This window comes from Chinchilla lanigera, unplaced genomic scaffold, assembly GCF_000276665.1.
Source record: "Chinchilla lanigera isolate Chin_1 unplaced genomic scaffold, ChiLan1.0 scaffold00074, whole genome shotgun sequence".
Taxonomy (NCBI): Eukaryota; Metazoa; Chordata; class Mammalia; order Rodentia; family Chinchillidae; genus Chinchilla; species Chinchilla lanigera.
The window spans coordinates 6,159,627-6,166,580 of NW_004955475.1; positions in this window are offsets into that span (position 1 = coordinate 6,159,627).

Sequence of the window (6,954 nt, forward strand, 5' to 3'; positions counted from 1 at the left end):
CTTTGCCGCTGAGCTAAATCCCCAGCCCCCATTTTATGTTCTAATTGTTTTGGTTGTCATGCTGGGGATTGAAAGCTGGACCTTGTTCGTGTTATATAAGTTCCCTACCACTAAACTACATTCTCAGTCCTGAAGAGGCCACTGTAGTTGGGGCAATCCACCAAGACCTCTCTCAGGAGGTGATATTTGAATTATAAGGAACAGGTTCTGTGAGATCTGGGGAAAAACATGGCAGACAAAATGAGAAATTCAAAAAACTGAGTGAAATAAACTCAAAAAAGCCAGTGTGATTGCGACATAGTAGATGAAGAGTTGAGATGACCTTTTGGGCCTTGTCTATCATAATAAGGAATTTTCATTTTCCTCAGTGACATGGGAGCCTTTCATGGATTTTAAGAAAGTAATATGATTTCATTTACATGTAACAGATTTGTTGAGAAGTACCACTCAATAGAGTAAAAGTAAATGAAAAAGGTTGGTTTTTGTGCATTTTATGCTATGTCAAAATTCTTTTTTCCTGCTAACATATCTCTTAAAGACATATTGAGCAAATTCCATAACTATGTGGTCACATTTACTGAAGTTGACCCAATCAGGTTCACAGCTTTTTCTTTTATATCACAGGCCTGACTTGGAGCTTGGAGGGCTAAAATTGTGAAGATGAGGCAGAATGTTCTTTTCATCTTTCTCCCTCTCCAGCACTTTGAAATTGCTATACATTTGTATATGCGCCTGTGGGGAGATGTCTAAGGATACTTTCTCCACTTCCCTTTTCAAGATCCATGTACTCTGCACTTGAAGGAATAGAAAAGGGACAGATAAGTAAGGTCAAACATCTGAGAAGTGCTTACTGCATGGTTTTCTCCATTGGGTATCTTGCCTTCTCAGGATAACATTTGCTGGATACTGATGCTCTTTGAGTTTAAGTAGTTCACCTAAAAGTTGTTAGAGCCTTCTGTAATGGTTAGTTTTCTACTGTAGGAGGTACACCTCCAGCTCATCTTCTTCCTACCTTTCTCAGCTGCCAATTTTACCTGTTAAACCCTAAACTTCTTGCTCCAGGCTGCTTTTGCTGCGTTCAAGGCAGGTTCCTCCTTGACGAGGTGTAGTCAGAGATAAGCCTATGACACTTCAGCATCACCAAGAAGCCATTTCTTCCGTGTATAATCGGAAGATTCAGCTAGCTTTTCATTTGTATGGTCTAACTTGGTGCAAATGTGAAACCTGAGCCTCCTTTCTTAATCTTTGTCCACCAAGTTTTCTCTTCAGGTGAATGCTTAAAAACAATGAAGTCCCTGTTCTGTAAGGATTGTTCTGTTGTTATTTTCCCCCAGTTGGGAATAATAGAAGACATTTTCTCCCCAACTTCAGTATCAACTTTTGAACAGATAAGCCTATTTCTTTGACTGGAAAATCAGGAAGTGCTGCTAAATTACAGTTTTCATAGTGCTTAGGGAAGCAAGGATCTGATTTATAGAGTAGATAGATTTCTGGTACGTTTATTGTACTCAGGAGTCACCAAAAAGAATCTGAGAAACTAGGAGTCATTGAAGTTTTCCCTGTCCACAGGTCAGCAAGTCTGTTAGACTTTGTCATCAAGAAAAGGAATTCCTATCTTCTGAATGCATATTGCATCCTGCACTGTGACTATTTCATATGTATACCTTATCTATATTTAACAACAATCCTTATATGGAGTGATTATTGTCCCAGTTTAATAAAGGAGGAAACTGAGGTCTTAATGGCATAATAGGAATTGCCAAAGGTCATATTCTTAAGAATTGGAATTTTGATTTTATACCAGGGGTATCAAATTCCAATCATGCTTTCTTGGAGCAAAATTCTTCTGATTGTAAGAGATAGAATCTCAGCTCAGTCTAGATTGGGAAAAACAACTACAAATGGTATTTACTGAGTTTCTTCTATGAAGAAATTATTGTGATAATATGGGAAGAAGCTTTTGGAAGTGAAGTCATAGTTGCAGGCACCAGGACTTCCAAGAGAAGAGAAGAGAAGAGAAGAGAAGAGAAGGGAAGGGAAGGGAAGGGAAGGGAAGGGAAGGGAAGGGAAGGGAGGGGAGGGGAGGGGAGGGGAGGAGAAGAGATGAGAAGAGAAGAAGAGAAAAAAGAGAAGAGGAAACAAATTAGCCCAACATACATTTTTTTCCTGGGTAAAAGATTTCAATGAGTTAGGAAAATTATTGCTATATTTGTCACACTGTGACAACCAGATACAAACTACACAATACCAAACGCAAGGAGTTACCTTAGGAATGTAAGCTGGCCAATCAGAAAGAGTCTTGCCAGATGTTTTTAATAAGCGCACAAAAGCTCATCCTTCCTCCTCAGGAAGTTGACTCAACTCTTTCAGCACTTTCTGTTTGTCTTGATGATTGATAAGGTGGGTGTGACCAGAACCACATTTATATCATGGAATACTTTTATATCTCATCTCCTAGCTGATTTTTATACCAGTGGAGTGTTTTGTCTGTTGTGCCTCTTTCATGTCCTAGGAAACAGAGAAACCACAGCCTGAATCTTTTCTATGGAATCAGGTACTTGTTTTTTCTATTCTTCCTCTGTCTCTCCTTCTCTCTCAGCAGTGCTGGACATTGAACTCAGGGTCCTCACACTGAGCTAAATTCTTTTTTTATTTTTGGATTCTGAAACAGGGTCTTAATAATTTGCCAAGGTGCCTAGGCTGGGCTTGAACTCAGGATTCCCCTGCTTCAGCCTCCAAGAGTGCTGGGATTACAGGCATGCACCACTACACCCGGCTTAGTAAATATCAAATCTTAAAGATAGTTCTGTTTTTTTTTCAGTACCTCCCCTGCAATTATCTCCTCCCTGGATTTCTTTCACAGACATGAATGAAACTGCTGAGTATAAGAGAAAAGCTGATGACCAAAGAAAAGATCGACTCTTCTTTTAACTCTCCTTTGACAAGCAACTGCCTTTTTCTAGGCCTCACTTTTACTATCTGCCAAATGGATATAATAATCTTTTCATGGATCCCATGGAGTCCTTAATGATAGTTACAAAGAGTATTGTAAAATTAAGTGTTTATTTCATATTAGGCAAAATATAAAATAACCAATATTTATTAAGGGATTCATTAAATACTAACTATAATCTAAGTACTCCTATATTCTTTATTTGCAATACCTTATTCAGGCTTCACAACATGAGGTGAGCATGCTTATTATCTTAGAAGTGTGACAGCTCCAAGGCAAAGTCATTTGTCAAGTGCTGATTAGTAAGTGCAAGAGTTAGCTTTAAAGCTAGAGAGCTGGACTCTAGGGAACACACTTTTAACCAGTTTAATCTATTGGTACAGTGATCCTCTAATGACACCTAAATACTTACAGTACAAAGTTCAGACTCTTTAACATGGCCTATAAGACCCTGAATAATTTCCAATTTCCATGTCAAACATCTTATACTACTTTTTCCACCCAAACTGTTCCCTCATCTTGGCTTTCTAATAATGACCAATGTTTAGTTCCAGAAAGATTGCCACAGTTATTTCACCCCTTGCTATGGGTAAAATTAAGTACCCTCCCCCCCCAATTCTTTACAAATTTTTACTTAAATCCTGAGATGTTTCCATAAATATATTGTCTTACTTATTAGCATGCATATCTAACTTATTCTAATATTTTGTAAATGTTTTGAAGTCAAGGGCTTTGTTTTTGTTCTTCTCTATTTTGACTATTTTGCATTACAGCTTATCATAATATCTAACACCACAGCATTCTCAAAAGGATGAAAGAATGTGCGAACAAGAAAACTGATGAGCTGTACCAACAGAAATGTACATCTTCAGGAGGGGGAGGATGATCATCTTGTGTTAGTACTTTTCATTTTGACATAGTCAACCCTGTATTTGAATGGATTCTATTTAGAGATCTTTAAAACCCTTTCCATTCCTTAGATTTTTGTGACTCTACTCTGTCCTCAATTTAACAAGGGATTCAAAGTATGAGATAAAATATATACTCCTGATGAGCTCACAATATATCCAAGGAAATGATTTTAACAGCTATGAAAAACCTATGAAATAATACATGTGGAGTGATAAAGTGATAGGTTTGGACATAAAATTAATCACGCTACATAAGTGAGAAAGCAAGGAGAGGATGTTTTACTAATGGTTGGAGTAGTTAGACAAACACTCCTTGGAGGGATTAGACTTGATTAGGACTTTAGCAATTGGAAAACATGAGTCATGCAGTATTGTTCATAAGCATTTTCTTTTTTCTTTTTTTTGAGATGAGGTTTTGCTATGCAGTTCAAGCTGACTTTGAATTCACTTTATATCCAAAACTGGCCTCAAACTCACAGTGATCCTCCTGCCTCAGCCTGTTCAGTTCTGGGATTACAGGTGTGCATAACCACACCCAGCTAACAAGGCTTTTGTTGTTTAATTCTAAAAAAAGGCTTTAAGGTTTCAGGAAATTTGTAATCTTCTATATCTAAAAGAGAAAATCAAAGCTTTAGAAAAAGTTAAGTAACTTATATATTCAGTAAGTGTCAGGGCCAAGATTCAAAGCCAGGCAAGTATTGATTTAGTCCCTGACTGATTAATTAATCTTAGAAATGATGTATTAGAAATGGATGAAACTGTAGGGTGAGAAGAGTTTTAAGAGGTAAAATTTCAAGGCACAACAATCTGGATGAAAAAGAAAGGCCTACAGACAAGAAATTGAGAAAGAATATTCAGAGCAGTAAAAAGAAAAGCAAGCCTGAGATGTATGGAAGAAACCATGAGAGTACATAACAGAGTCAAAGACCATGGGGCAGGGATTAAGAAAACAAGGTAGCTGCAAATCGAACAACATAGCCAGTAATAAGAAAGTGTTATGGTTTGTGTCTGGATGCCCCCCCCCAAATCCTCATGTGGTCACAAGGGGTTGGACATTTGGAGGTGGTTGAATCTACCTTGTGATTGGTTCATTGTCTAGTGCTGTAATTGGAAGTGTGAGTGCTACATCTGCCATAGGGCGAGTAGCCTGCATACACTATAAGAGAGGAACAGAGGCTTGCTTTTCTCTTTTTTGCTTTTGTTTCTTTTGCTGTCTTCTGTGCCATGAACTGTTTCCCCTCTGCCATGTGCCACTCTGCCTTGGAGCCAGCTGATTATAGACTGAAATCTCCAGAAACTGTGAGCTAAATACTTTCCTTCTTAAATTTGGGTGTTGGGTATTCTGCCTCAGCAATAAGAGAAAAGTAACTAAGACAGAAGGCCATTTATATTCCCTTCCAGAACATATTCTAAGGGTGGAGTGAGTGTAAGCTGGAGTGTAGTGTTTTGTAGAGTTAAGAAAATAGAGGCTGGAGGCTCTGTTGAGGTATTTACCAATGAAGGAAAAGAGGGAGACAGTGTGTCACCTTTGAAAGGAGGCCAAATAGAAAGATTATTTTTCTAGCTGACAGAATTGGTTGGTAAGTGGTATCCAAGGTTTGAGAAGTGGTTGAAGATGTGGCATATCTAATGGGGGGAAGGGAAAGGGGGATGAACATGGAAATATTAAAAATTTTTCCAAGTCTACATTTGGAAGACCAGCTGATGAGGGAATGCATGGATTTTCAGGAGTCCTAATGTTTCTTCCTTCATGATGGTGGCAGCTTTGCTCAACAACTTTATTATGTAGGACAAGAGCACACCAAATGTGTTCTAAAACTTTTCCTACCTCAGCGATCCCGAAGAGTGAGATATAAACTGAAACTATTGAAGCTTCAGTGGAGCAATCATTAGCGAGCAGTACTTATATAAAATCAGTATGATACTGGCAATAAAAGAGACCTGAATATCAGTGGAACAGATTAGAAGACGCAGACACAAACACAAACACACTCAGCCATGGTATTTTGACAAAGGAGCCAAACATGTTCACTGGAAGAAAGACAGTCTCTTTAATGAATGGTGCTGGAAAATCTGGCTTTCCATATATATCAAAGACTAAAACTATACTCATGCTATCACCATGCACCAAAATAAAATCAAAATGGTTTAAGATCTAAATATTAAAACAGAAACACTAAATCTATGGGAAGAGAAAGTAGGTGGAAGTCTTGAAGACATACTGGTAGGCAGAGATTTCATGAACAAAACTCAAATTGCATGGAAAATACTTCATGGAATCAACAAATGGGATCTCATTGGAAAGTTTAGTACATCAAAAGAAATCACCAACAGGGTGAAAAGAAAACCCACAAACTGGGAAAAAAAATTTATCCAACTATCCCTCAGACAAAGCACTCCTGTCTAGAACACATAATTTTTAAAAAATCAAGCCCCAAAATTCAAAGGCCCAGTACAAAAATGGGAATCTGAGATGAATACACACTTCTGTGACAAAGAAATACAAATGGCAAATAAATATATGAAAAAATGTTCAACATCATTAGTCATTCCAGAAATGCAATATAAAACAATACTGAAATTCCATCTCCCTCTGGAAAGAATGGCTGTCACCAAGAAATCAACCTATAACAAATGCAGGGGGGCTGTGGAGAAAAAAGAACTCTTCTCCACTATTGGTGGGAGTGTAGACTGGTGCAGCCACTGTGGAAATCAGTCTGGAGATTCCTTAGTAAACTAGGATTAGAGGTTCCATTCAACCCAGCTATTCCCCTCCTGGGTATTTTTCCAGAAGAACTGAAAACATCATACCACAGCAATATACGTGCATCTATATTTATAGCAGCACAATTTGTAAGAGTTAAATCCTGGAAACAATTCAAATGTCCATCAACTGAGGAATGGCTAAAAAAATGTGGTATTTTCATACAATGGAGTATTACTCACCTATAAAGAAAGATGAACTTGAGGCCTTTATAGGTAAATGGATGCAACTAGAGACCATAGTCATAAGTGAAATAAATCAGGCTCACATGTGTAAACACTGCATTGCCTCCCTACTATAAGAACCTGAAATAGTAAATAATATCT